Below are 27797 nucleotides of genomic sequence, written 5' to 3'. Positions count from 1 at the left end.
AGGGCTGTGGGGGAGAGTTTGAACAATGTCTCCCCAGGGGGGTGATATTTTATAGTTTGTGTCCATCAGTGGCGTGGCCCGGGGCGCTGGGGTTGACAGTAAGTGCTCTCAACACCGCTGACACTGATTCATCTGAGCTACGACATACATGAGACGAGGAGGGGAGGGTGAAAGAGGACGAACGAGGCAAAGGGAAGGGTGTTGGGACGACATCTTAGAGCCTTGTGTGCATGACACGGACCTTACCTTTTCATCCGCTCGCCCGAGACCTTTGTGTTTGTGCGTTCGTTGGTCGGGCCGCCCAGTTTGAGAGCAGACCCTCCAATCTAACATGGCATTTCAATTTCTCCTCCACTCCACTTGCTCTGTTCCCCTGCTTCTACATTTATATAAAGGAGGAAGACTGCGAACCCCGTGCCCGCAGGATACGCATACTAAGCAATCAATGTGTCACCTCTTCTTGGCACCCCCCCCCCCCTCCCATACAGAAGACCTGCTCATTTTTTCTTGTCAGCAGAAGGTAATTTGCTGTATTGTGATTCGGCCCAATAGCTGGGTGATGGAGGTGCGTGATGGTCCCCCCGTCCCACATACACGCGTTCTAGATGGCTCGAGCGGAGAGGCACCCCACCCAGAGCCGCATCTCCATCCGAGGCTGTTAAATGTGATAAGCGTGGAGTGTGGCGCAGGGGCCTCTGATTAATAAAAGATGGGGCTGCTCTGAGATCCCAGGGGGATGTCCTTTCTGAACCGGCCCGCCCCGCGCACGCACAGACGCTCCACACAATGCCTCCCGCACCCTCACAATGGACAGGAAATGGGGAACGAGAAGCAATCATGGAAATATAACATTTAAAACGTCTGCATCCTGACTGTGCCCCCTCGCATCTAGCACATGTGCATTAGAATGGACAGACATACCCAAAAATATGACTAATATATTCACATATTTTTTGGGGAGGTGCATACGTGAGACGAGAAGTCTGAAACCCTGCTGTTTCAGAGGACAAAAAGTAAATTTCGTTTCAGATTTTCAATGTGTGCACTGATGCAGTAGTGTTTTTTTATTGTTGAAAAGAGGGACATTACATCCGATCCGTCTGCATATTTATGGGCGAGTTAGTGCGCTTCCATGCAGAGAAGCTGTGTGGTACCATGTCACCCCTTCACTCATTGACATGTAATGGCTTTGTTACCAAAAGACGCCTCGTCCTTATTCTCCTTATGTTTACAAGAAAAGACAGCGTAACCCTGGTTGCCCATGGAGACCGGAGACATCCCACTTTCTCCCTTCCTTCTTGGCACTTGAGCGTCTCGAATTTAGATGATTCATTGTCTTTATTTTGAATTTTGAAGTCTTTTTTGCAAAATGAAGCAAAATTGCATTGCAAAGATAAACACACACACGGCAGACCAATGCTTCTGTCAGGTAGCATGTAGTCTTTCAGTTTAAGATTCTTGAATGGTCCAGTTGCTGCTCTTTTGTAGACTCTTTTCGTAACCACGCCTTCACCACGGGACCAGACAATAGCAGCACGTTTCTAATTTTCTACTGGATAATGGCGGTCATACTAAAATGAAATGGGTCAGGGGTCAGTTTTGCTGAATGTGATTTCTGGGGACAAGGACCTTTCCCTTTTGATAAGACCAAATGCACTTCTTTAATTCGATTCCATTGAGTATTGTCTTTTCAGAATGGCAGGCAGCTGGGAAAATAGCTTATGCTTTGAATGAATTTCCTATGACAACATTATAAATTCGTGCATTTTGGAATTGTATGTCAACCTTTTGCTTTATTTGCTTAGTCTGTAATGAGTGCGTCCAGGTACGATGCAGCTTCTGAAATTCATGTGTCTGTGTCCCTTTTGACCTCATCAGCTGACTCCGCCCACTAGCCTCCGCTGAAATAGATTGATATAGCCAGCGCATGAATATGTATGCAATATGCGCATTGACTTGAACTTGGTTTTGACCTTTGTTTCCATAAACAATATACATTTACACATGAGCCATCAGCTTCACTGCGGAAAATTGAGGCACATAACGTTTCCGGATATTGCTATATTTATTTTCTTCACAGCATTTTAGTATTACATATATACACCCACAGAACAATAACATTCATTTTGTGTGTTTTTATCAGCAATCTATATGGTAGATATACTAGCCAGATGGCAGTTACTATCACTGAAGGTAATTCTTTGGAAAGATTTAATGAATAGTGTTGGCAAAACTATATTTTTTCATGGAAATATTGCCAATTTTTTTCAATATATGGTTATAGTTAAAATATGTACAATTTTAACAATCTATTGGCAATTCTTTGTAAAAAAAAAAAAAGAAAAGAAAAAAGTAATAGCATAACCAAATAACAAAATAATCGAATGTATTCATGAAAAAAATATTGAAAATAATCATTATTGGCAATACTTGTCAAAATCCAATGACAATTCATTTTAAAAATCTAATGCTAATCATTGGTCAAATCTAATGGGAATTCTTGAAAAAACGTTATGTGAATTAGTAGAGCGTATTTCATTACAAATTCAAAAAATGTAAAAACACTCATTGGTTATTTTACTTGCAAAGAATGGAAATTCCAGGCAAAATCTACTAGATTTTGGGCAACATTCTAATGCAATTGAGTGTCAATTAAAATCAAATTCATGCTTTAAAAAAGATTGGCAATTCACTGTAAAAATGAATATGCTTTATCTAATCAAAAAGAAAAATGTGGCAACAGATTACAAGCAATATTATTACAGTAAATATTTATCAAATCAAATTGGAATTGAGTAATAATTAATCAAATTAATTACTTAAAAGTTAACTATTTAAAATGAGTAAAACTTACCAATAAATAAATAAATAATTGGAAGTCACCATTATGGTGATCAGTGTTGTGCAAGTTACTTTCAAACTGTAATACATTAGGTATTACTTGTTACTGTTATTTAAAAGTAATTCATTATCTTACAATATTACTGTCCCAGAATTGTAATGCGTTACATTACTCATGTATTACTTTTGAGTTACTTTCACCAAAATAACTAAGTAGAACTTAACTTTTGGGCTGTAACGATATGCAATATGAAACCGAAATCGCGATTCGCCACACGACTCAGATCCACGAACCTACAGAATCACGACACACCTCTTCCAACTCCAGCGTTATTCTCCTTACCGTCCATATCCAATGCTGCCTTATCTTTAAATTAGGCTATTAGTATTATTTGAAGTTAACTTTATAAAATACGTAGACCTACACCACAAAACTAGTTGAGGATAAATTATTTAAAATTGAAGTCCATCATTATGGACATGACATTTGCAGTCAAAACTTGAAATAAAAATTCTCAGAAAATTCATGTATTGAAACGTATATAGGCTACTTCCTTAAAGGACTCCAGACATTAGACAAATATCAGTCTATGTTTTATTTTTAATATTAGGGAAAAGACACACATTCATGCGTGACAAAAAAATAGGAGGCAAAATATATTTTTTGTAATTCTGTTAATTACACTGCACAAATCGGATGAGGAAGGGTTGGCTCTGCAGTCTCCATAGAACTTAAAATATTCATTTTATTTTAGTTTTCGTGTTCGCATTTATGAGGAAAAAACAATGTTACAGACGCGACCGCTCTGAACTGGCACTAAAAGACTGCTTTAAAACTTTCACATAGTCTGTTGCCTTTAAGAAGTAAAAGCAGACAATACACTGTAATACAAGCCTCACTGAACATGTAACGAGTAAAATATTACTGAAAATTGATTAATAATGCCTTACACTACTGGGTTTCAGCAAAAAGTAATATGTTACTGTAATGTATTACTTTTGTAATGCGTTACTCCCAACACTGGTGATCAGTGTTTGTATTAGGTTTGTTTTAAAATGACGGTTTTCTCCTTCAGTGATTCTGCTTGTTAACATCAGGTGTCTTCAATGTTGGCAATAATCTTTGACGTCTGTCTGTTACACTGTAAAAAAATATATATTTTCAAGATTTGTTATCACAACATTTTTTTTTTTGTCAAATCAACTTAAATAATTTATCTAGTTGAGATAACTTATTATTTTGAGTTTCTGATGATTAAATGAATCATTGTATTAACTCACTTTTTCCAGTTCAGTCAACTTAGAAATTTTAAGGCAACCAGGTTACTTCATTTTTTTAGTTTTTTTTTACAGTGTAGTGAGATATTTTTGTTAATTTTTTTGGTGTGAACTTTACTCGTTTTAAATGGTTAATTGATTAATGATTAATTATTGCTCAATTCTAATTTGTCAAATTTAATTAATAATATCGCTTGTAATCTGTTGCCACAATTCTATTGATCAGATAAAGCATGTTAATTTTTTACAGTGTTCTTGACAAAATCCCGGGGCAAATTCTATTGGCAATTCGTAAAATTAAACAGAAAATCTTGATGGGGTTTACTCTTTGTTTATGTGTCTGACTTTTCTCTCTGTTTCATGTTCTCATCTCCATTTCAGCCCATATGTTTGCTGGTGTGAGACTCCATTTCCCAGAGAGCAGCACAGGAGAGGAGGTGGGGTTGCTGTACTCTCTTAAACTGCTGCCCTGGAAGGTCATTGCTCACAGTCATGTGAGAGGCCAGTGCGGCCCCTTGGGCCCTGTGACAAACAGGGCTGCAGTGCTGAGGTGTGTGTCAGGGGTGTTTTTCCACAAAGCATTCTATAAAAGTGTAACCGCTTCGTGTTTGCCCTTTCCTCCCTGTACGCACGCACTGCTCAGCCAACAGGCCCCTAAAGAGCTCTTAAGAAGTGCTGAGCCAACACACAAGCTGGCCCTGCTAGCAACTCTAGTAATTCTCTTTCTCGCGCTTTCTTCCACTTTTCTGGCCCGCGTTCCCGTCGCTTGTGCTGAATCACGAAAGGCGGTGCTTCTTTGGGGTGCCTGAAGCTAATTATGGAGCATTAGAGCAGGGCTAAATAAATGTGTAGTGTTACTAATTGCGTGCCAGTGAAAACAATAACTCTACAACAGATGCCCAAGGGCGCAGGGGGACGCGAGGCTCTTGGCACGGGGCCATCAGCAGCCCCTCCTCCAACCCTCTGTCTATGCCAGCAGGCCTGAGAAACACATGCAACCTGGCATCGGCGGTAAGCAGTGTTTGTGCATGCGCTTATTTGGATCCCGAGCTGATGTTGCGCATGCAAACTTGCACCGCAGCAACAGCAGCGATCTGTCCCCGCCACCTTCCCACATCGCTGCATTAATAAACATGAATTAGTAATGGCACAATTAGACCAGGCCCGGGCGCGTCGGCTGCACTGCGCGGAAAATGTGAAAGCAAAAACTCATGCTTCTGAGATGCTCTGTCACTAATATCCAAAAAAAAAACACTCTGTCCCATTGCATCTGCTTGTTTTATGTCTCACACGTCTTTCTTTTGTATTTCTGCGTGCCTGTGTTCTAGGTTTGGATCCGCTCTGTGACGGGAGACGGTGTTTGAACGGTGCACACCGCTGGATCTCCGGTGGCCTGCCGGTACGTACGCCCACTCGCACAGATTTCCCAGCAGCACCTGAGTGAATGAGGCTAACATGAGTCTTTACACCCGCTTAGACCACACGCAAGACTTGAGTGACAGCGTCACATCACAGGTCCACGTGTCAAATCGAAACTATCTGACTATCCTACTCCAAAAATGACAGATCTGGAAAAACACCCTCGTAGACAAACTCACAGTGGCCTCTCAGGTCTTTACGCAGTGTTTAGATAACAAGTGCGATGAGTAGTAGTCTGAACTGTTACAGCTGGTTAACACACATAAACACAGGTGGACCTGTCTCAGGGCCAGACCCACGCTCCCTCCGCACGCACATTGCAATGGAATCTCTGTAATCCAGTTGTAATGTAGTGCTAACATACTGGCAGACACACACTGCCACAGGCTCTTATTGATCACACAGATACACACAGGTGTGCACGTATTGTGGCCCACTGACATATTTGTCTGCTGCAACACTGGCCTAAGGAAGTGAAAATCATTTCTTATTTTGTTTTTATCCTTGTTTATTGCACCCTGTTCACTTATTCGTCTTGTAATTCCCTCATGCATCCGTCTTTTTTCCCTTTACTTGTGGTGGCATTAGCACAGATTACTAATGATCCCTTCGTTTTGAAGCTTTTCTGCACCAGTCTCGAGGGAGCTATCTCCGTTTTGCGTTTACTAATTGGCGTAATTTATTGACTTGTTAAGGATTTATGCACAATTAATTCTGTTTTTTTTTTTATTTCTCCCATTCTTCGCAAGTACATTTCTCGTGCTCCTTAAAGTGAAACGACGTTTTGCAGATTGCTTATAGGATGAGGCCATTGAGTTAAAAAATAAAGCTTGCGTGTACTAATTGGTGTTTTTTTTTATATAAATTAATATTAAAGGATAATTCCGGTATTTAACACTTTGAGTCTATTTTGTAGTTTGTTTTGAATGAAATAGAGTGGTGGACTTAGAAATTTTGACAATGGGTCCTGTCTCGACTTTTTGACTATTTTAGAAGCGCCTGTGACAGCGTTAGATTGGCTGTCCATAAAACAACCCTTAAAGTTCATTTTCAAAACTGTGCAACTCACCGAGTGGTTGGTTGTGTTCGTTGATGATTAAAAACAAATATATCGGCGTAATGTATGCTTTCAATCAGTGTTGTTTGCTATTGTGGAACTATTTATTCAGATACCTCACAACCGCGTATAAACTTCCGCTCGATATTTGAGTCTGAAGCGTTAGCACACTCCCGACCACTTGATGGCGACAACCAGAACGCTGTACAGAACACGGTGTCTAGCGCACCGTAAGAAAAAGTCACAGACACAGTCGAATACGGCAAGATGGAGAACCGAGCGAAAAGACTACAACCAAATGTAAACAGACCCCTTTCCGTTCCCGGTAGCTAGCGCAGTAATATCAACAAACACTGAGTCCTCCAGCAGACATCAATGCGATTTAAAAAAATGACAAATAAAACACGACAGAAACGGTATTTCTCTACGCTACTTGTTTCAGAACATCAACGAACACCACCAACCACTCTGTGAGTTGCACAGTTTTGAAAATGAACGTTAAGGGTTGTTTTATGGACATATTTGTGCATGCCCATAGACACCCAGTCTAAAGCTGTCACAGGCGATTCTAAAAAAGTCGAAAAGTCGAAAAAATTTCTAATTCCACCACTCTATTTCATTCAGAACAAACTACAAAATAGACTCAAGGTGTTAAATTCCGGAATTATCCTTTAAGTATTCATTTCATACTTCTCTAAAAAAAAAAAAAATACTGTGTTCGCAACATTAAAATTGCACAATAATATATTTTTCAATCTTTAAAAGAAGTCAGTGGATGATACTAACAGCCTAAACCTGAATCTAAACTTAAGCTATTAAGGTCTAGTTTTATGAGTGTTTTGGTATTTTTGGTGTTCTCTAATGTAGCACCTACTCCAATGAATCAGGCACAGAGAACATAATCATGCTAATAAACTGTGGTGTGTCTGTGTAACCACTTAAAGGGATAGTTCAGACAAAAATGAAAATGCACCCTTATGTCGTTTCTTGTGTGGATTTAACAGAACATCCAAGCTGCTTTTCTCCATACATTGAAAGTGGTGATCACATTAGCTCTGATTCCCATCCATCCACTTTCACTGTATTGAGAAAAGAAGCTTGAATATCCTGCTTGTTTGGAACAACTTGAGTAAGTTTCAATCATAATCACAATCCACTGTTGTCTCCAACTCCATAATATAGGTTTTTATAGCACTGTATCTCTTTTAGATCCACGTTTCAAATGCTGGTTGGCAACTACAGCCAGCATGGTGTCATGCCAGAGATTGTGTGTGTTAAAGTGTACATTTCCATTACTCAAATAGAGACAGGGCTTCATTCACTTGGTTTTAGATTGGGAGCTGATAGGTGATCAGTGGTCCGACATCCTGCATCAGTTCTCTTTATTATGGCCTGAAGACCAGGCCTGATCTTCAATCAGCCCTGAGCATAACCACAGCGCTGCCGAAATACACTTTGGTCTGGATCAATACAGGCCTCCCTTGGGCTCTTGTGTCTGATCCCCCCCCTGGTGAGTCATGTGACTGAGTGGCAAGACAGGCCTGGTTTTCTAAACAGCCATTGTTCTCCGTTCAGTTTGTTATCCAGACTTTTGAAGTTAAAAGTGTGTATACTCCAATAATGAGAAACGTCCAATGAGTAATATCCCATTTTTGAATGTTCCCCCATGATCCATTGACGCACAGTTGGGGTGAGGCACCAAAATCCTCAAAGTGGCCCGCATTTATCCTCAAGGCTATCGAATGCATTTCGGTATGTTGTTTTTCTCATCACGAATTCCCTTCGGAAGTGATCAGCGGCGTATTTAGCAGGCCTCCTCGTGAGCGAGAAGTCACCGGGTGTAGTCGTTCGCAGGTAAATTTTATGGTACGCGACTCCGTTCCCGTCAACCACAGGCGTTTTGGTTCCTAGAGAGAATAAATGATAATTAAATTTACAAAGCAATCAGAATTAATCGCGTACCATCTCCCACAGCGATCACACACCTCCGCCTCCCCCTGCTCACCAGGCCGAACCTGCGCCTGCTTTCGTTAATACGTTACCTCTCTCGCCCACTTCCTCTCTCTCCGTAAATTATTTTGTATACTTACGGCGAGACTCATTAGTCACCCCTCCCTTCCGCGGCTTAACGAGAAAGCGATTAGAATGCACGTTAACGCAGTCCCAATGGCTGCTTCTGCTCGCTTCTCTACGTCCACACCAAACTGCTTTACCTTCAGCACTGCCTCCTTCTGCCTCTCTGTGAGATCTCCCCTTCTCTCCCCTCTACCTCTCTCTTCTGTGGCTGCAGCTTCTCTCTCTCTTTCCCTTTCCTCGTCCTCTCTGCAGCCTCTCTCTCTCTCTCTCTTTCCCTCGCTCCTCCCTCTCTTAGAGCTGCAGGCTGCTGGGGGTTTTAGACGGATCACTCTCACAATGCCTGATCAATACGGCTATTGATCGGCTGGCAAAATGTTTATAAAATCATCCCGGGCAACCGAGCGATGGGGTGGAGAGGAGGAGCGTGAGCGAGGGGAGGGCCGTGAGGGCGATGCCATTCAGCCAGGGTGGAGGAGGCAGCGTGCCCGTGATTGGTTGCCTCTCTGCCCGCCTGTTCCGGTGCGCAGCTCCCCGCTTCGGTTCCTGCGGCGCACAGGCGAACTTTCCAGCCGCCACCGTATAGCAGCGGCACCGGTTTTACTGCACACCGTTGGCTGCCAGCCAAACTGTGACAGCACCCGCCCCCCCCACGTCCCACATCCCACCTCCCGAGAGTCAGTAACCTTCATTTGCATAAATTAGCAGGCGGCAGGCAGTGCCAGGCTCTTAACGAGCCCGTGTCATGTCATGTCGTCCCTCCTCCCCTTGTTCGCGTCTTACACGAGGACGCCCGTACTCCCGGCCCACCTGCTTTGTAGGTTCCCTTTGGCATGGAATACCCTCTGGACCCTGCTCCATTTCACCGACTCTCTGTGTGACTCATGGGACCGTGCTCCAACTATATCAGCATTATCAAACAACACGTCCCCACAGATCCCCCTGTTCCCGTGTGAGCTTGTGCTGGGAGATCTCAGACTAAAACACACTGAGTGCTGCCCTTGTCCCTGAGCACGTGTGTGCTGGGATCTCACTTCTCCGAATGGCGCCGCGGATCCTTGAGACAAGTTTTCCCACCTCGCAAACTCAGTACTAATCTTTTCATCTAGAGCTCCATTCATGGAGAAGGACTCGTCCTTGACATCCCCACAGTCCTGACAGTACAGGATCATTAGCATTCATCAGTCATTCATCGGTGTTTGAGGAACAAATCTGATCCCCGCACCCCTTTATGATACTCTAAAAAATGCTGGGTTGTTTTAACTCAATTTTGGGTAAAATATGGACAAACCCAGCCATTGGGTTACATCAGGCTGGGTTTGTCCATATTTTACCCAAAATTGGGGTATAGCCCTCAAACCGTATTCACTTTATAGTCCTGTAATTGTGGACAAATGTGGGCACAGTGGACTCAGGTGTGATCCTAATTTTAATTTATCATAAATGTTATATCACTGTCTTTGATAAAGTTTTGTCTATCCATTTTTGGTGTTTTTCTTTATTTTGGGGGTATTTTTGAATTTATTTACTTCAAAAAGTACCATATTTTCTATGTAACTTATGCTTATTTTTTTTAATTTATTTTTTTTAACTACATTAAAATATCATTCCAATTAGTTCTTAGAGCTAAAACCTAAAGATGAAGTGACTTTGCTGTCACCTATTTTGGCTTTTTTTTTTTAGAATGCTCTAAATTACAGTTTTTCCCATTCATTTCTATGGGTGCCCATTTTTGACCCAAATACAAGATTAAGGAGTTGTTTTTGGGCTTTTTTTTCACCCACTTAACATTGTAGAATTGAGTCCAAAAAAAATTGTGTGTGTTCAAGAGGCAAACTTAGGAAAAGTAGCCAAAGTCTTGTACCGCTCAGATCAAGGGAAGTATTTTAAAAAAATAAATCAAAACTATTTAGCTCACATTTGTCCAGAATACGTTTTTAGGGTTAAAACAAACCATTTTTTAGAGTGAAAGTTGATGGAAAGATACCTAGAACAGTTAAACTGCTGCATCAAGCTTTAATTCTTGAAATGTATCAGCAGCTCCCATGTAGTTTAGCAAATATAGAAAGAAGATTACAGGTTATTGCTATAAAGTTGTCAGTCACAAAAACATAACCTTTCCATATGGTGTATTCAGTATCTTTAGGCACCTCACGATTGCATTTCAGTGCATACATTTTAAATCTTTAGCAAATTGAGGTGGTTTGTTTTCAAATTCCTTGTGAAGATCCTGCATAATAGCTGTAGAATCCACCAACCCACCAAAATAAACGGAATAAGCTAGTTTAATAACATAGCATCAGAGGCAGCACTGCAGCGTCTGTGTAAATGAAATGGTTGATCATTACTTTAAACTTTATTAGGTTGTCAGTGTCTTGTTTTATGCGGCTGTGCACAACGATCAACTTTTAAGCATGTAATACACTGTTGTGACTCAGTACTCAGTGCCATTTTTGCATTGCCACTCACCACATGGAACTTATCTGTGTCTTCAATGTTGTTGTTTTTTTAATTAATAAATTATCTTTAAGTAGGTTCACACCATTAGTGTTTAGCGGCCCTAGCGCTTCTCCTCTGGCACTAGCCTTGAAACACTGTATTTGATAGCCTTGGGCAAAGTCACATTGGTCAAGCCATCAAGGGGAGTCTGTTTAATTAAGGTGGTGTTTTTAATTAACCATAAAAGCTACTTACCTCCTAACTAATTGGACCAGAGATCGTCTTGTAGGCATCAGGTCTGCTTTGAAATGCTAACCCCATTGGAATTTATTAATATTAGCATGACATGCCTAAAAATACGAAAACTATGAAAACATGAACATTTGTGCAAAATTTTGCATTACTGGATGCACAGCCTTTAATGTCACCAACAAAGGATATTGGGAGACTGTTTTTGTCCCTATTTAAAAATTGATAGGATTTGTATGTTGCTATGCTAACTATGCTACACTCAAATATGGAAATTTGGGTCAAATATGGACAAACCCAAATGTTGGGTTAAAAATGTAATTTAAACATTTAACCCAATGGCTGAGTTTGTCCATATTTGACCCAAAGATGGATTAAAACAACCCAACATTTGAGTTAGCCGATACATTATTATATACGCGTTGTATTTTATTAATTGTGTTTGGCTTTGTATTTTCCTGCTTTTCAAGACCCTGTCAACCATTATTGGCTCACTACTTCATAGATAAGAACCACCATACTACGTAGACCAGACTAGGTCACCCATTCTTTTTGTAAAAGAAGGCCCTAGATCTGTATACTTCCCTCCAGTTTTTTGTTCTCCATCCTTTTCCTGGTTCCGTTCCTTCTTTACTCTTCATTATTTTCCTTTTGCTTCTGTTCTCTCCCGTTCTATTCTTTCGTATGCCCCCTCCCTTCCTCACGGTGCATAAGAGGGTGTTTTATTTATTCCATCAGAATGCAGAGGGGCTTGGGGTGTGCGTGCCTCACACAGAAATCAATTTCAGCTCAGTCAGTGGAACCAAACAAAGCGGCATGCTCATCGTAGCATCCATGTGCGCTCACGAAACCTAACGCGCTCATCTCTCCTCCACTTCCCCTCCCTCCTTGGGAGACATTTTGTTTTCACTCTACCGCCATTATTGTCAATCATTGTGCACAAGTGATGAGGTGTGAACAGCGCTGGCAAATGAGTGATGGCCAAGTGTATATCATTAGCAGCAAAATAAAGGAAAATCTAACAAGAGTGCGTGTCTGTTTGCAGATATCTCTTTAATGATTCATCTTTTTATCGTTCACACTCTCATTCTTTCTCTTCAAATCTTCCTTGTTCTCTCTTGTTTTTTCCTTTTCTCTGTCCGTCAGAGGACAACTGTATTCCTCAGAGATTATATATGCACAATTGCGTGTTTATTATAGCTATGCACAATTACATGCATAAATAAAAGTTGTCTCTTCTTGCATTTAGCATAATTTAATCACAACAGAAGGATACTCCATAGCTGGATGCTAGCATATTCACATGTTCTCAACAATAAACTTAAAAAAAAGTATGATATTTTGAAATTTGGTTACATTTCTGACAAACTAGCATTTCTTAGTCATGGTTAATGCTTATTTTATACATACTAATACATTTTATTTTTTTTTGATTTAGAACAAACATGAGTTACCAATGAACAATAGTGTATTTATAAATTAGCTTTAACCTAGATTAATACATCTAGCAAAACTTGTTTATTGTTGGTTCATGATACTCAATTATGGTTCGATTTAGGGGTTGTGCATTATGGTTAAGTTTAGGTTTGGGTTATACGTTTTACAATACCTTATTTTTACTACATCTCATTGAAATTATTACGACTTCTCACTTGGTCTTTGTCTGAAGAGAAACATCTTAACATCTTACTTAAAGTAAAAGTCTCAATTTTCCCTGTAAAGTGTATTCAGATATTAAAGAACCCCCTTACAAGTATTTCCCTTTGTGTATGGCGTGCAAATGTATGTTTATCTATATGCATGGTATGAGTCATAAATCTGTGCATGTGTTTGTGGGTGTAAATGTGTCGCCGGTGTGTGCTGAATAATAAGAAAGAGTTGATGATGATGATGAGCTTTTGTGGACTGTGCTGTATAAAGGCCTATGGAAAAGCCCCATCTCTCTCTTGGTGTATTTTTTCTAGTTCTTTCTCTCTCGCTTCGCTTAATGTGAGTTCTGGATCAGCCTTATTCCTCGCTCCACTTTTATTGATTTCAGCGAGAAATAGAGGAAGGAAGAAAGAAAGGGCCTTTTCACAAAGAAGTTAAATGGTCAAGTAGCGGGTGGAGGTTGGCTTTCACCACTTATTGACGAGGTGGAAAAATGTCACTATTATGGAGGCCCTTTCAGGAGATAGCGAGCTGATTGGATGAGTGCCCTGGGGTCAGGTGGAGCGCATTCCTAGCGCAACGAAACAAGTGTGTATAAAAGGCCAGAGGATTCAGTTGAACATGTAGAGGTGCCTCTTCACCGGTCGCCCTGTCTATTAGCTGTGTCTTGGCTTACTGTCCAAGAAGTCTGCGCGAAGTCACTCCCTTTCTTTGTTCTCGGCCTCTCTTACGTGTCAGATCTTGCCGTTCATGATCAGTGAAAGTGTTTGTTTGTTTGTTAGTGTTCTGGCCTCGGTGTCCTGTCTGAAGAGGGAGTCAAAGGAAGCCAGTGCCTGATGTGGCTCAACCGCCTTCAAAGCCTTCAAAAAACTGGACGCCTGTGGCTGGTGTCCAAAATTCGAACTAAAATGCAGTGAGTGGGTGCTTAATAGGTTAATAGGAGTACGAGAGAATCAATGGAACAGTGAGAGAAAAGAGTTGGGTGGACGAAACAGCGATGAGATTCCTGAAAGACTTGTGCTGACCTGTGGCTAGGGGTTCAAACATAAGTCACCCAGGCAGCTCTGGGAGTTTGACGTCAAGGCCTTTAATTAGGGAAGCGCATCATCTGGCCAGCCAGTCTCCATAGAACAAGAGAGAGCCTAGCAAAGGTCAACATGCCATAGAACAGACACTGGATGGCTTAATCTGAGGTGAAATGGTTGCTTTTCTAAATTGATTCCAGTTTGGCAAAGACAAGGGCTGTCTTGTGTTCTAATTGAGCCACTTGAAGACTCCGGCGGAAAGCGGGAACCCTCTCTGAGGAAGGGTTCATAAAGCAGGACACATGAACAAACAAAAATTGTTCAACAGACATCTGGAGCAAAGCTGTCTCCAGGCCTCCAGTTGCTCCGGGAAAACCAGATACCAGTAGGGATGCAAGGACAATCTCGCGCTCATTCACTGTTTGGATATCGGACCTCTAGTCTTGTTTTCAGTGCAGTTTGGGGTTCACTGTTTAAATCAGAGATACAGTGGTTCAAACAGAATAACAAAAGTTGCAAAAAATGCCAATTTATTCAATATTTTAAGCAGTGACTATCATACAACTTTAACTGTTGCTTAAGTGTCCAATATATAATCAAATGCAATATTGTGAGTATAATCACAATGCTTTGTGAATATAGTCTGCGTAAGGTTGATTTCTTTTCATATCTTCGTTAACAGATTTGTATTATTTTACTAAGCAAATTCATTAGGTGGCATCCTTTAGCTAAAGTTTACAGTCTCTGATATAATGGCGCTTTTCCACTACACAGTACCAGCTCGGCTTGGCTCGCCTTTGTTTGGTTTTCCACTGTGTAAAACCTGCTTTCGGGTACTTTTTTTAGTGTCACCTTTGGCGAGGTTATGAGCGAGCTAACGTGATACTAAAATGTGACGTGAAAACGATGCCGACTGCTGATTGGTCAGAGAGAATCGTCACCATTCACTGCGTCATCATTGCACGCGCCAGATGGAGTATCCAGAATATCCCCGCCATTTTTAAATACTCGGAAGAAATACCCGGCAACTCGGAAAAATACGCCATGGTAAAACGAGGAGGTGCGGACTTTCCTTTGTTTGGTTTCCGAGGAGCAACGAGAAACGAAAGGCGTCACTATGACGACCGGGTACTAAAACGGAGCTATGCATGCATGCAACAATAATAATGATTTGCTGGTACTAAATCTTTAACACAGCTGGAATGCTGTATTGACCAATCAGACAACAGGACCATAAGAATTTTTGTACATATTCCTACCATTGTAAATTGCAATCCCCAAACATGGTGTAGCCACATGGTTGCCAAAGCCCTTGACCTAAGATGGAAATTGAGTTTTTCTCCCACACACACATTAACACATGCCACACTGGCTTGCAGACTTTTTCAAGCTGAATGCATAATATATTAAATGAAATAATGTTTCTTGTGGGGATGGTTGTGGCGTGGAGTGGATATGCATTGAATCTCAATGTAGCTCAGATCCCTCAATTGGTGTTATGACAGGGGGTAAATGAGTAAGTGTGTGTGAAATGGGGGAGGGCTTAGCATATCGCCTTAGGCCAGTCTGTGACGTCCAGAGACGTACATGAAGACTTGTACCCCCCGCCATCCCAGCAGACACCAGCAGACCTCTAGACATGGACCCAGCGGTCATTAGCGAGGTTAAGATTCATTGGTGCTAATTGATGACTATTCCCCCTGTCCTCACATTCTGTGTCCATGCAAGAAGCTTTGCCCACCCTCACCCCTCCAGTCTTCAGACCCTGAAGACTACAACTCCTAATTGGACCTACTCGACCCCCCGCCATTAAAGATTTAGAAGGAAGGCGCCTTGTAATGCATTGAATATTGTGGAGTTAAGCTCAGGAGATGGCTCCCACTAGGCTTTGCATAAGGATAGTTGTGGGTGGGAGATTTGATTGAGTTAAGCCAATAATGGTGGTACTCCATCTGAAAACTCTGCCCAGTACATAAGGTGCACATGACGGAAACCAGAAAACCTTTTAGAGTCGTAGTAGCTAACTTTTCACATATACTGTATCTGAATTCCAAACAGCATTTTTGCATCCATCGAAGGCACTGCTGAAAGGAGACACTACTCAAGCCCCTTTTCCACCAAAGCATTTTGAGAGCCGGTTCGGAGCCGGTGCCTGCGTGCGAACAAGTTCTTTGTGTTTCGACAGCCAAAGAACCGGTTCTCGGCCAAGAGAACCGGTTCCAAAGCGGCACCAACTCTTTGCTGGACTAGAACCGTTCTTTTACCACGTCATGCTTACATCGGGGGCTGGGCCGGGTTTAGATGTGTTTTAAACATCTTTTCAGACCATAATAAAGGATCGCAAAGCCAAGAGAAACATTTGCAGAAACACGATGGAGTCCGCCTTTGTAATTGTTATGCTTGAAGTTAACACAAGCGTTTCTATTTTTGTAATTTTTTTTTATTGAAGACATTATAAGCAAAGAAGAAAAGTCACAATATAGAACAAATAAATGGAAAGAAAAAAAGACACAATTACAGGGGTACATAACTTATCAGAAAAAAAATTACATATCAAACGAAAAGATTAAAAGACTTACATATTTCAATTGTTTTTAAAGCTTTCTTGGTACACGAGTTAGAGATAATCCGAAAGTAACGTTGTCTTTGGAAGCGTTTCTAGCTAAGACGTATGGCCACGCACACAGTGACGTAACAACATCGTTCCCTGGGTGCTCTAGTCAGTGGGAAAACAAACAGGTTCTGAAGCGGTTCGCAAGTTGAACCAACTCCGAACCAACTTTGAACCAGCACCAGTCCCGAACCAGTTCTTTTTTTGGTGGAAAAGGGGTATCAGAGGATCATCCCATGTGAAAGTGAGCAACTCAATACTTTCCTTTTATGAGGCTGTTAAGAAAAAGTACGGTAAAAAAAACCTTTCGTAGCAGATCTAGACAAGTGGTGCTGGGGAGGAGGAGGCCTAAAGAAAATGATCAGGACAAGCAGTACTTGAGCTGGACAAGCTTTGGAACAAAATAACATGATTGGTTGTGTACAAGATTGATTGTGTAGGCTTCCGATTTGGAAGAACCATTCAGGGGTGCGTTTCCCGAAAGCATCGTTAGCCCGTTAGCCAACTATGGTCGCAAGTTCCGTCGTTATCAGAATAGTTCAACGAGTCTCGAACAATCGTTCCAACAAACATTCGCAAACAGCATCGCAAAGTTGTGTGGTTTGAACGACAGCTCTTGACCTGTGGTTAGAGGCATCGTTTCTATATCGCATCACTTTTGGACGTAAGAAATCCTTATCTTGAGCAGAATAAGCAAGCTGACATTCAGTACAACGGGTGACTTTTATTTAGAATACATACAAATGTAATTTACGTCTTTTAGTTTGTCAAAAGATTTAAAGTACCGATTTTGAAGAGTGTGCATGTGCGAATGTGCTCTACTATGTAAGAACGAGCCAAATATTCAGTCTGGTAATAAAGCGAAATAACTGAGAACAATTTGAAATAGTCCTCAGATGACATGTCTGTAATTTATATGAACAAATCTAGCGTTAATTGGATCTCAACACTTTCATTAAAAGTAGTTATTACTCCACCACGTGCGAAACCAACGTGGTTGAACGATACTTTGCGACAATGGCTTTCAGAAAACAGTCGTGACTTGCTAGTTGATTTCTCGAACGATGATACCGTACTAAGCAGCGCGTTACGTCGTTGTACGGGAAACGCACCCAAGTTTGTCAGAAGAGTGTCATGACTGAACTAGGCGTTCATTTTTACTGATATTTGATCAAGACTCAAGAGTAATTGTAGGACATTGTGTTGCTCACTTTCAAATGGATTTTGCCCGTTGTTTTCACCTTGCCCATTCCAAAAAATGTAAGTACTTTGAAAACATTTCCAGTACAGCCAGTGATATACAGCTGTTGATTTACTATCAAAGGGATCAATGCTAAATTTCCAGACTCTGTCAAGACCTGAATTCTCCTTTTACAATTTTGGATCTTTTTGACTTCCATAGTTTCAGTGAATCCGTTTGGCCAGTTGTTACTATAAATTCTTGAATGATTTTTTTCACTTGTTAGTTCTATTATGGTTTAATACTGCCTTTAAATGCATTGACCTTTGGGTTGCATCCAGAATGCAAATGACTTCAATGAATACTGATTATACAAATTAATACAAATGAAGAGTATGAAACTTGAAAAATGTCACTACATGGATATGCAATTATTCCGTGTCCTAGATATCACCTTGACAACCTTGTTGAGCACAGAAAACAAACATGTGCAAAAAAAAAAAAGAAAAAAACATTTTGGTATTTGCTCGTTCTCTGCTAGTAAAACTCCATACTTTATCAAACCGTTCTGCTGTGTTTGTGCTCCTGGTGCGGCCCACTCATTGGGCCCGTGTGATCTGGAGACGGGGTGAGGAATGTAAGAAGCATCTTAGGAAACATGAGCTGCTATTTTCCCACAAGCGTAAAAAAAAAAAAAAAAAAAAAAAACAGATGCCAGTGCTCTGGAATCCTGGTGACGCAATGCTTTCGTGGACAGGCCAGAGAGGGAACGAAAGGGAGCGAAAGAAAGAAATGGAAGGAAATGGAGGTCTGGCTTGAACAAGGGAAAAGTAAAAAGTAAGAGAGGCAGCTGTAAGTTCACTGGGTCTCCTCTGGGACAGGCTCCTGGCCCCGGCCGTCTCGTTTAAGAGAAAAAAAACTGTAGGAACATCTGTGAAGGAAGACCATTAATTGTTTGTTGGCTAAGTGATCATTACAAAAACAGATGTTTGATGCCTTTTTTAAGATGCAAGAATAGAGACAAAGAGAGCGCGCAGAGCGATAGAGCAAAAGGCAAGAGTATATGTTCCCTCAGGCTCTGTTTGAGAGGAATACCATCAGCAGCAATTCCTTTACCACCCTAATTTCTCATACACTCAGATACCCCCTAAAACACAAAAACAGTGCACATCAATGCCTGCTCCTCCATCTCTGCCTCTCCTCCTGCTCTAATTATCGGTGCCTCTGTAATTGCTGTTATATTCATCATAGCTTTTGGTATTTATAGGGTCTGTTTTGATCATAGTAATAATGTCACTCTGGAATTCCCATGCTTGGGAGGAGAAGAAGAAAGAGAGAAAATGAGAAAAGGAGAAAGGGGGTGGGCAGGGGCTGATGTTTGGATCCTGGCAGAGTCTTTCAGACATCAGTTGCGGTAGGGCCCAGAGGCCACCGCTCCAGGCTGCTCTGCCGGTGGCTTTAGGTAACTCGGGTCCCGTGTGGATCGGGTCTGGCTGCATGCCGAATGGATCTACGCTGAGCTGAGCCAGGTCTCGCTTTGCTAGGGGTCTTCAAGACCAGAGCTTTGCTGAGTCTTGGTGTCCCTGGGCCAGAGGAATTGGTGGTCTCGTTTTCCTTGCCTTTTCACTCTTATTCCCTCCCTCCTCCTTTTCTTAATTTCTGTTCCCTAAAAGGTCTTCATTCAATCCTTGGTTTGCTGATAATTTACTCACCCCCATGTCATCCAAGATATCCATGTCATTCTTTCTTCAGTCGAAAAGAAATTAAGGTTTTTGATGAAAACATTTTTCTCCATATGGACTTCAATGGGAACCAAACGGTTCAAGGTCCAAAAGACAGTTTCAGTGCAAACTTCAAACTGTTCAAAGGACTTTAAACGATTTGAGATGATGGATAAGGGTCTTATCAAGTGAAACGATGGGTCATTTAAAAAGAAAATAATAAAGTTTACGTTTTATAAGCTTAAATGGTCGCCTTGCTCTGTTCTGTGATGCACATTCGTGACTCTCCTGTTCGAACTAAAAAATGAACGAATCTTTTTTCGTGTCATTTGGTTCATTCAACGAACGAAATGAATGAGTTGACTCAGAAAAAGATTCGTTCGTTTTGATAAACACGTTCGAATAGGAGAGTCACCATCACAGAACAGAGCAAGGCGACCAAGAAATGAGCTTATAAAACGTAAACTTTTTTTTTAAATGTACGATCGTTTTGCTTGATAAGACCCTTATTTATCGTCTGGAATCGTTTAAAGCCCTTTGAACAGTTTGCAGTTTGCACTGAAACTCTCATTTGAACCTTGAACCGTTTGGTTCCCATTGAAGTCCATTATATGGAGAAAAATCCTGGAATGTTTTCATCAAAAACCTTAATTTATTTTCGACTGAAGAAAGAATGGCATGGATATCTTGGATGACATGGGGGTGAGTAAATTATCAGCAAAAGTTTATTTTTTTTTTTCTACATTGGCTACATTCAATCAAGTCAGTAGCGCTTATGAAACAATTCACATTGTTTTATTAAAATGAATATGTTACCCTTTTTAACATCTTACTATCATGCTGCCGAGATTTTATATCATATGTATTGCTATTAATCACCCTCATGCTGTTATTTTTCTCGTAGAACAGAAAAGGAGAATTTTTAAAGAATGTTCACCCAGCTCTTTTCCATAAAACCTTTATACGGCAATACAATGACCATGGACTGTCTATACTAGCAACCTAAAAGTAGTTCATACAAATTGTGTGTTATTTTCCAAGGCTTTTGAAGCCATAAAATGCTGTTGCTTTCTGTGAGGAACATACCCAAATTTGGTGTAGGATCTCACGAATATCAACCTCTGCTTCTCCAGACCTATGACATAAGCAGTTTTTTTTTTTTTTTTTTTTTTTTTCACATGGCAAGTCTTGAAATATAGTGCATTTTAGTGATTAAAAAAAGTTTATGGTATTTGAATTACTGTTGAATGGGAAAGAGTTTATTACAATAAAAAAGTAAACAATGACAGAATTTAATGTTACTGTTTGAAAAATTCGGTGACACTTTATTTGACAGTGTCCTCATTACACGTTACATGTTATGTTACACGTGTCATTGTTAAAGTATAATTATATATTTAAGTACTGAGTAATATTAAGCAATTACTAGGATTAGGATTTGGTTGAGGGTTAGTTGCATGTAATTATGCATCATTTACTGTTATTACTACATGTAACATATGTAACAAGGACAGTGTAAATGAAAGTGTCACCAATTAAAATGTATTGCTTTAAACACAAGTTTAACGCATTGACAATAACGCACGTTTGTGACTACTGGGCAGACATGCTTTCTGGAAACTATATTTTCTATAATATATGTTATTTGGCCCTGAAGAAGACCATTTGTGGGTCGAAACATGTTGGCTTGTAACTTTTTATAATGAAATAAGCCAGTTTCAATAAAGGCTTTTTAACCTTCGCCTTCTCCTCATTGTCCATTTATTGAGTGCCTGGGACCTGCATGTTGTTTCACTATATTTTCTATAGTTAGCATGCCACCCATTTTGCTTGTAACGAATGTTGCAGGGATATCACCTATTGTCCAAATCAAGCACACCTTTCATCAAGAGCTGACTCTTGTATGTCTCTGTCTCTCTGTACATGTCTCTTGCTCTCTCTTTCTCCCCGTCTCTCTCCCCTTTCTGCACAGCTCCCAGTGTTTGGGTATATATTTACCACCCTTGTGTGAGGCCGGGTGAGTGGGCCAGGGGAATGGAAAGGAAAACAATCATGCCCTCTCTCCTGGCCCTTTCGGTGCTGGCCGGCTATAAATAACTACGGGTGGCGCGCCAGTTCCACCGCCTATGGCATGGGAATCTCGTCTCCTTCGGCCCTGCCCTGGGCTGCCCGACCACCCTGGGAACCGCTGAGGACGGACAGCAGGCCAGGGCAAAGTCAAGGCTGACGGCGGAGGGGACGAGTTCTTTCTTCTTGACTTTTTTTTTTCTTTCCAGCCCTCCTTTGAGACTGTAATTGTCTGTCTCTCTGTTGTGTCTCTAAGGAGAGTTACTGACTGTTTCATCCCGCTATACCTAAGCCTCTACGGTGCATCCTTCTCTTTCAAAGCACTTTTACACTGCATTTAGTCTGTTTTTGCCTTATAAAGATTGTATGAATATGTGCTTTTAGAAGTGTTAGAAATCCGGTTCGTAGAACTCAGATGAAGCGTTTGTTTTACCCCACCGAAAATTGATTTTGACTTTCAAAGGCTTGCTCTTCACAGCGCTGTCTTCCGTGTCAGTGTGAGACAGGTTTAGCTCACATTTTTGGAATTTGAGGTAATAGTTTTAAACTGACAGACTAAACATCAGTCTTCTTGACTGTTCCACTTCTGAATAGTAAATACTTACACAGACACACACACTCAAACATACTCTTAAATTCATACACATGCACACTCTCTTTAGAGAGGCAGATGGTGGGAATGCATCTGGTAGCTAGTGGTTATAAAGTTCTGAAGATTTGTTATGTTAAGCACTAAAGCCACGGTATACCTACAGGCGGGTTTTGTCACTGTGTTAGTCATGAACATCCAGTCCTTCTGACACTACAATGGCAGGGTTGGGCAAAATGTGGAATTTAAAGAACTGGCTCCTTTTCAGTTCATGAGTTAGAATGTACGATATGCCCACAACCTGTTTTAACGCATCCTATGCAAACAACCAATAAAAGGGCTACAGTATACTTGACTTCCATTAAAAGAGAATACTTAAAGGGATAGTTCACCCAATTAAAAAAAAAAAATCCTGTTAATTACTCAACCGCATGTCATTCCAAACTTGAAACACAAATGAAGATCTTTTTGATGAATTTGGAGAGCTTTCTGCATGTCTCTCCATTGACAGCTACGCAACTATCAATTTGGCGCTTCAAAAAGTTCATAAAGAGATCGCAAAACAAATCCATTTGTATTTGCTGGTTTAGTCCAGTTCTGACGAGACTCGATCGCTTTATATGATGAACAGATTTAATTTAGGCTTTTATTCACATTTAACCATTGGAAATAATTCAAATAAATCTGTAAACTATCACTTTAAATGAAAATGTCTTAAATTGAAATGTGTCAACTACACTGTAAAAATGAATACAACTGAATATGTTAAATCTAATCAATAAAACTGAGGCAACAGATTACAATCAATATTATTAATTAAATTTAACAAATTAGAACCGAGTAATAATTAACCAAATTAATTACTTAAAAGTTTTAGGGTTAAAAACCCAACTAAAACGCACACTGATCACCATAATGGTGACATAATGGTGACTACGTTTTTCTTCTTCAGTTATTCTGCTTGTTATCATCAGGTGTCTTCGATGATGGCACTAAAAAAGAGTTCTTAATTCATCTTTGACGTCGGTCTGTATGTGTAAATTCTACTCATTTTAAATGGATAACTTTTAAGTAATACATTTGGTTAATTATTACTCTGTTCTAATTTGTTCAATTTAATTAATAATGTTGATTGTACGTATTCATTTTTACAGTGTACCAGATGAAAGTGAAATTTGAATTGTAATTCAAAGTAATGTAATGTAAAAGAGTTGCAGTGAGAAATGTATATAATCCCAACCAAAAATAACACAAAAGTGAATAACTTTAATATTAAGTTTAAGTTGTATTTAAAAAAAAATTGTTTTTAGATTATTATTATTATTATGTCATGATAATTTTGATTTACTTTCCGAAATATATATTTGAGAAATGATTTTTTTACAGAACCAGAACATGGCAATTGTGCCTTACTTGTCGCTTTTTCTTTCTTTTCAAGCTTTAGTGAAATATGTCAGTCTTTTCCAAAAGCGAACTTGATTTATAAAAGATATCCCAGATAATATGAAAAGCAAAACTGGGTTATTCTCCTTTTCAACTCTGTTGGCTGTACTGTCTGGTATTAAACAGAGTTTTTGTAACAAATCCACCGCATGTCAGCTTTTTTCTTCCTTTCCGTTAACTACTACCCTCCGTTTTATGTCTTGATAGATTTTCAGTCCTTCCCTTTAGCCCTTAATTTTTTTCTCTCTCCATATCCCCATTTTTCTCTCTTCCTCACGAAACCCCCTCGCTCCCTCTCCTACAAGGCACACTTGTTATTTCTTCGTACAAGGTCCCGTAATTAAGTTTGACATAAGCGAAGGGATTAAATATGTGGTTTGGGAGGGGGAGAAAGGGGCTCTGTTACAATCTCAAGGCCAGCTGTAAAATGGAACCAGATTGCGACACTTGGATTCGGAAAGTTTGGGAAAGCTGCCGAGACTGAAGCTGTGTGTTCATACAGCACTGGTGTATGAATCCCTCTGCAGCGTAAAGGCGGCCAAAAAACTACTGCTCCCCCTGAAATCCACCCCCTCTGAAAACCTGCCCCTGCTCACATGCAAATAGACCACAAGCTCCCCAATGCCGTCCATGCCAATGGTATTACTATGGTAAATGGCCCAGAACCATGACTTATTTCTGTCTTAAGAGAAAAAATGGGACATGTTTTTTGTAGTTGACACATTTCAATTTAAGACATACTCATTTAAAGGGATAGTTCACAAATTTATTTGAATTATTTCCAATGGTTAAATCTGTTCATCATATAAAGCGATCGAGTCTCGTCAGAACTGGACTAAACCACTCAATACAAATGGATTCGTTTTACGATCTCTTTATGAACTTTTTGAAGCGTCGAATTGGTAGTTGCAATGGAGAGACATGCAGAAAACTTCACCGTGTCCTAACTACACGCGACGCCATAAAAGGTATCTTTTCCACGTTAAACAGAGTTTTTATCCTAACCAGACGTGACGGCGAAGTTTCAAATTTAGACACGGTTCCTATTTCTGCGTCGTCGCGGCTGACAGATCAGCCCACACAGAGATCTCATTGGATGGAAGTTCTGCTTGTCATGAATATTTAATCATCAAACATGGACGACTGACGAGGAACTGATCGTCGAAGTTCAAAGGCAACGGATAACAGATAATTTACCTCAGATTTTAAAAGCATATAATATAGCTTTCAAAACTTCAACCGTACTTCATAACAAAATTAGCCAATGAGTATATTTTGTTAATGTTTTGATTTTTAATAATGTTATTTCTTGATTTGACTATGTCCTTACCCATGTCAAATGCGAGTGAGGGCCAGCAGTGCGCTTTCACAGAGAGACTCCGCCCACACGCTGTTCTGAATGGCTGTGATTTTTGATTGACATTTGGCGTCTCACAGTCGCGTCGCATCTAGTGTGGACAGACACACTTGCGGTCGCTGGAATTTTATCGCGTCGCGTGTAGTTAGGACACGGTGTTACAAGTTTGGAAGACATGCGGGTGAGTAATTAATAACATGATTTTTTAAAAAAAATTGGGTGAACTATCCCTTTAAGAATTATCTTTTAATGCAAATCAAGTTTGCATAGATGCATTAAAATGGCTAGAGAGAATTGGAAAAGTGCTTATTACAACTATTGGTGTATATTGGTGCGTTAATTCCCATAAATAATTGATTGTCTATATGTAAAAATGAATATGCTAATCCATAATTTTTAAATGGACGCCCCGTTAAAGCCATGGCGTGAGATGCTAAAAAATGTGAGATGTGGCGTAACAACCAAAATCCATTCATCTAGTGGATATTTACCTAGGCCAACAATTAAACAAATAGCGCTGATGCAATGCGAGAACATGTCCTGTGTAATGGCCCCTCAGACTGTTTTTATTTCATAACTATTTTCCTAAACCTAAAACCAGCATTCTTTGGATCAAAATATTACCGCCAAGCCAAGGTGCTTCCAAACAAAACCTCTCAGCCTGTTCAAAGAGCATTGCCTGCTTAGCTAAAAAAAAAAAAATCATATTATGGAAAACATATATGTATAAATGTAATGTGTTCAGAGGATTATTACACTAGGAAGAGAGATTTTGGTCTTTTGTGCCAAAGACCTCTGCTTCTTTAGTCATAGGACTTTGGCCTCCTACGCCAAACCACTACTGCAGCTCTCTCAAAGAACCCTACATTCCTAAACAAAACACAAGCTCTCTCAGCCAAAACTCTGACACTCCCGCCGCCAAAACAAACACACGCTGCACCCTTTTCCCCCGGCCACCGACCGTACACATGATACATGATCTGTAGCTATTTCAATTATCACGATTTGAGCTGTTTCTCGAAATGTTGATTCACCCATTGTTTGCCTTGAACTTTGCAACTCAACTCCGCTGTCAGACACATGGATAATTTGCTGTCTGTCCTAATGAGTTCAGTGTTTTGGAGAGCCGTTTCACTAGCTAGCGCTCAGCGTGACACGGAGCGCGGAAACGCGAGTCGCGGCGGTCACGTTGTAAAAGAACACAGCATCTCCATGAGATTTCCCTTCTCCGTGAACTCTGTGCGGTCTTCGGCGGGAACTTTGCATTCTTAAATAACTCTGGGAAAGAAAAAAAAAAAACGTTTCTAATCTTAATGAGTCTGAACAGCAAATCTCTCATCTGTGGCAAAAAGGGATTAGGAAAGCAGGGAGAAAAACACTGCTGTTCCACTTTGATGAATTGTGTTTAGTAAATCCCCGGGTATGAAGTTCCTCTGACGAACAAAGCGCTGGAGAAGCATGGATGTTTTTAGACAACATAACTTATCAGAGAGAAACAGAACATGCATTTAGGGGGAAATACAAAGGAAAAGCAGATTCGTCACTTCGGCAAATGATAAAAGTGGTTAACTCTTTTTCTCAATCCACTTAGCTAGTTTGGGTTAAAAAGGAAAAAAAAAAATCAACCTAAAGTAGCTTTGCACAAATTAAAGGCATTGTGTTTCTCCCGGCCTTATCATCCTCGTGTTTATTTATTTTTACATGATGCGGAGGGTCTTTGTTAACAGTAAATAAATAAATTGATAATTTCCTGCCTCTTGGCGGAGATGCTATAAACAGCTGTCATAGTGATTAAGGAGTTAATGAATAGGCATAAGCGGAGACCATGAAGCAAATTGTAAAGTTACACTTTGCTTGAAACTTGGTCTGAGCTTCAGGCTTTGTTGTAGGTTCATTTGGTTTATTGTGTATTTATTATATGGCCTACTAAAAATATGAAAAAATGACATTTATTTGGGAGTAGTTCACTTTTAAAAAAAACTCCCATGTCATCCTAGATATCCATGTCATTCTTTTTTCAGTCGAAAAGAAATTAAGGTTTTTGATGAAAACATTCCAGGATTTTTCTCCATATAATGGACTTCAATGGGAACCAAACGGTTCAAGGTCCAAATGAGAGTTTCAGTGCAAACTGCAAACTGTTCAAAGGGCTTTAAACAATCGATTCAAGACGATGAATAAGGGTCTTATCAAGTGAAACGATGGGTCATTTCAAAAGAAAATAATAAAGTTTAAGTTTTATAAGCTTAAATGGTCGCCTTGCTTTGTTCTGTGATGCACGTTCGTGACTCTCCAGTTCGAACTCGTTTATCAAAATGAACGAATCTTTTTTCGTGCAATGAATGAATGAAATGAATGAGTTGACTCGGGAAAAGATTCGTTCATTTTGATCAACTACTTCGAACAGGAGAGTCACGAACGCGCATTACAGAACAGAGCAAGGCGACCATTTGAGCTTATAACACTTAAACTTTATTATTTTATTTTTAAATGAGCGATCTTTTCACTTGATAAAACCCTTATTCATCGTCTGAAATCGTTTAAAGCCCTTTCAACAGTTTGCAGTTTGCACTGAAACTCTCATTTGGACCTTGAACCGTTTGGTTCCCATTGAAGTCCATTATATTGAGAAAAATGCTGTAATGTTTTCATCAAAAACCTTAATTTCTTTTCAACTGAAGAAAGAAAGACATGGATATCTTGGATGACATGGGGGTGAGTAAATTATCAGCAACATTTTTACTCAGCAAAGACTACTCCTTTAAGTTTGTTGTTGGATGAAGAACATATTGTGTGTG

At 40.1% G+C, this 27797-nt stretch overlaps 1 protein-coding gene across 2 annotated transcripts in view; it reads left to right on the top strand.

Annotated features, from left to right (window-relative positions):
* Positions 1 to 27797, top strand: part of zfhx3b (zinc finger homeobox 3b) — a 280084-nt gene that overhangs the window by 51367 nt on the left and 200920 nt on the right. The window contains exon 3 of one of the 2 annotated variants that reach the window (XM_089119634.1): positions 5448 to 5518. The gene's annotated coding sequence lies outside the window, so the exon portion shown is untranslated. Of the gene's footprint in view, positions 1 to 5428; positions 5519 to 27797 lie in introns of those variants that run through there. The other variant, XM_039669717.2, reaches the window with a different exon arrangement.

The sequence above is a fragment of the Pimephales promelas genome, chromosome 1 (assembly GCF_988280905.1).
Source record: "Pimephales promelas chromosome 1, fPimPro1.hap1.1, whole genome shotgun sequence".
NCBI classification, from domain to species: domain Eukaryota; kingdom Metazoa; phylum Chordata; class Actinopteri; order Cypriniformes; family Leuciscidae; genus Pimephales; species Pimephales promelas.
Note: the sequence above shows the minus strand (reverse complement) of the source record. Positions and strands in the feature narration are given on the sequence as shown.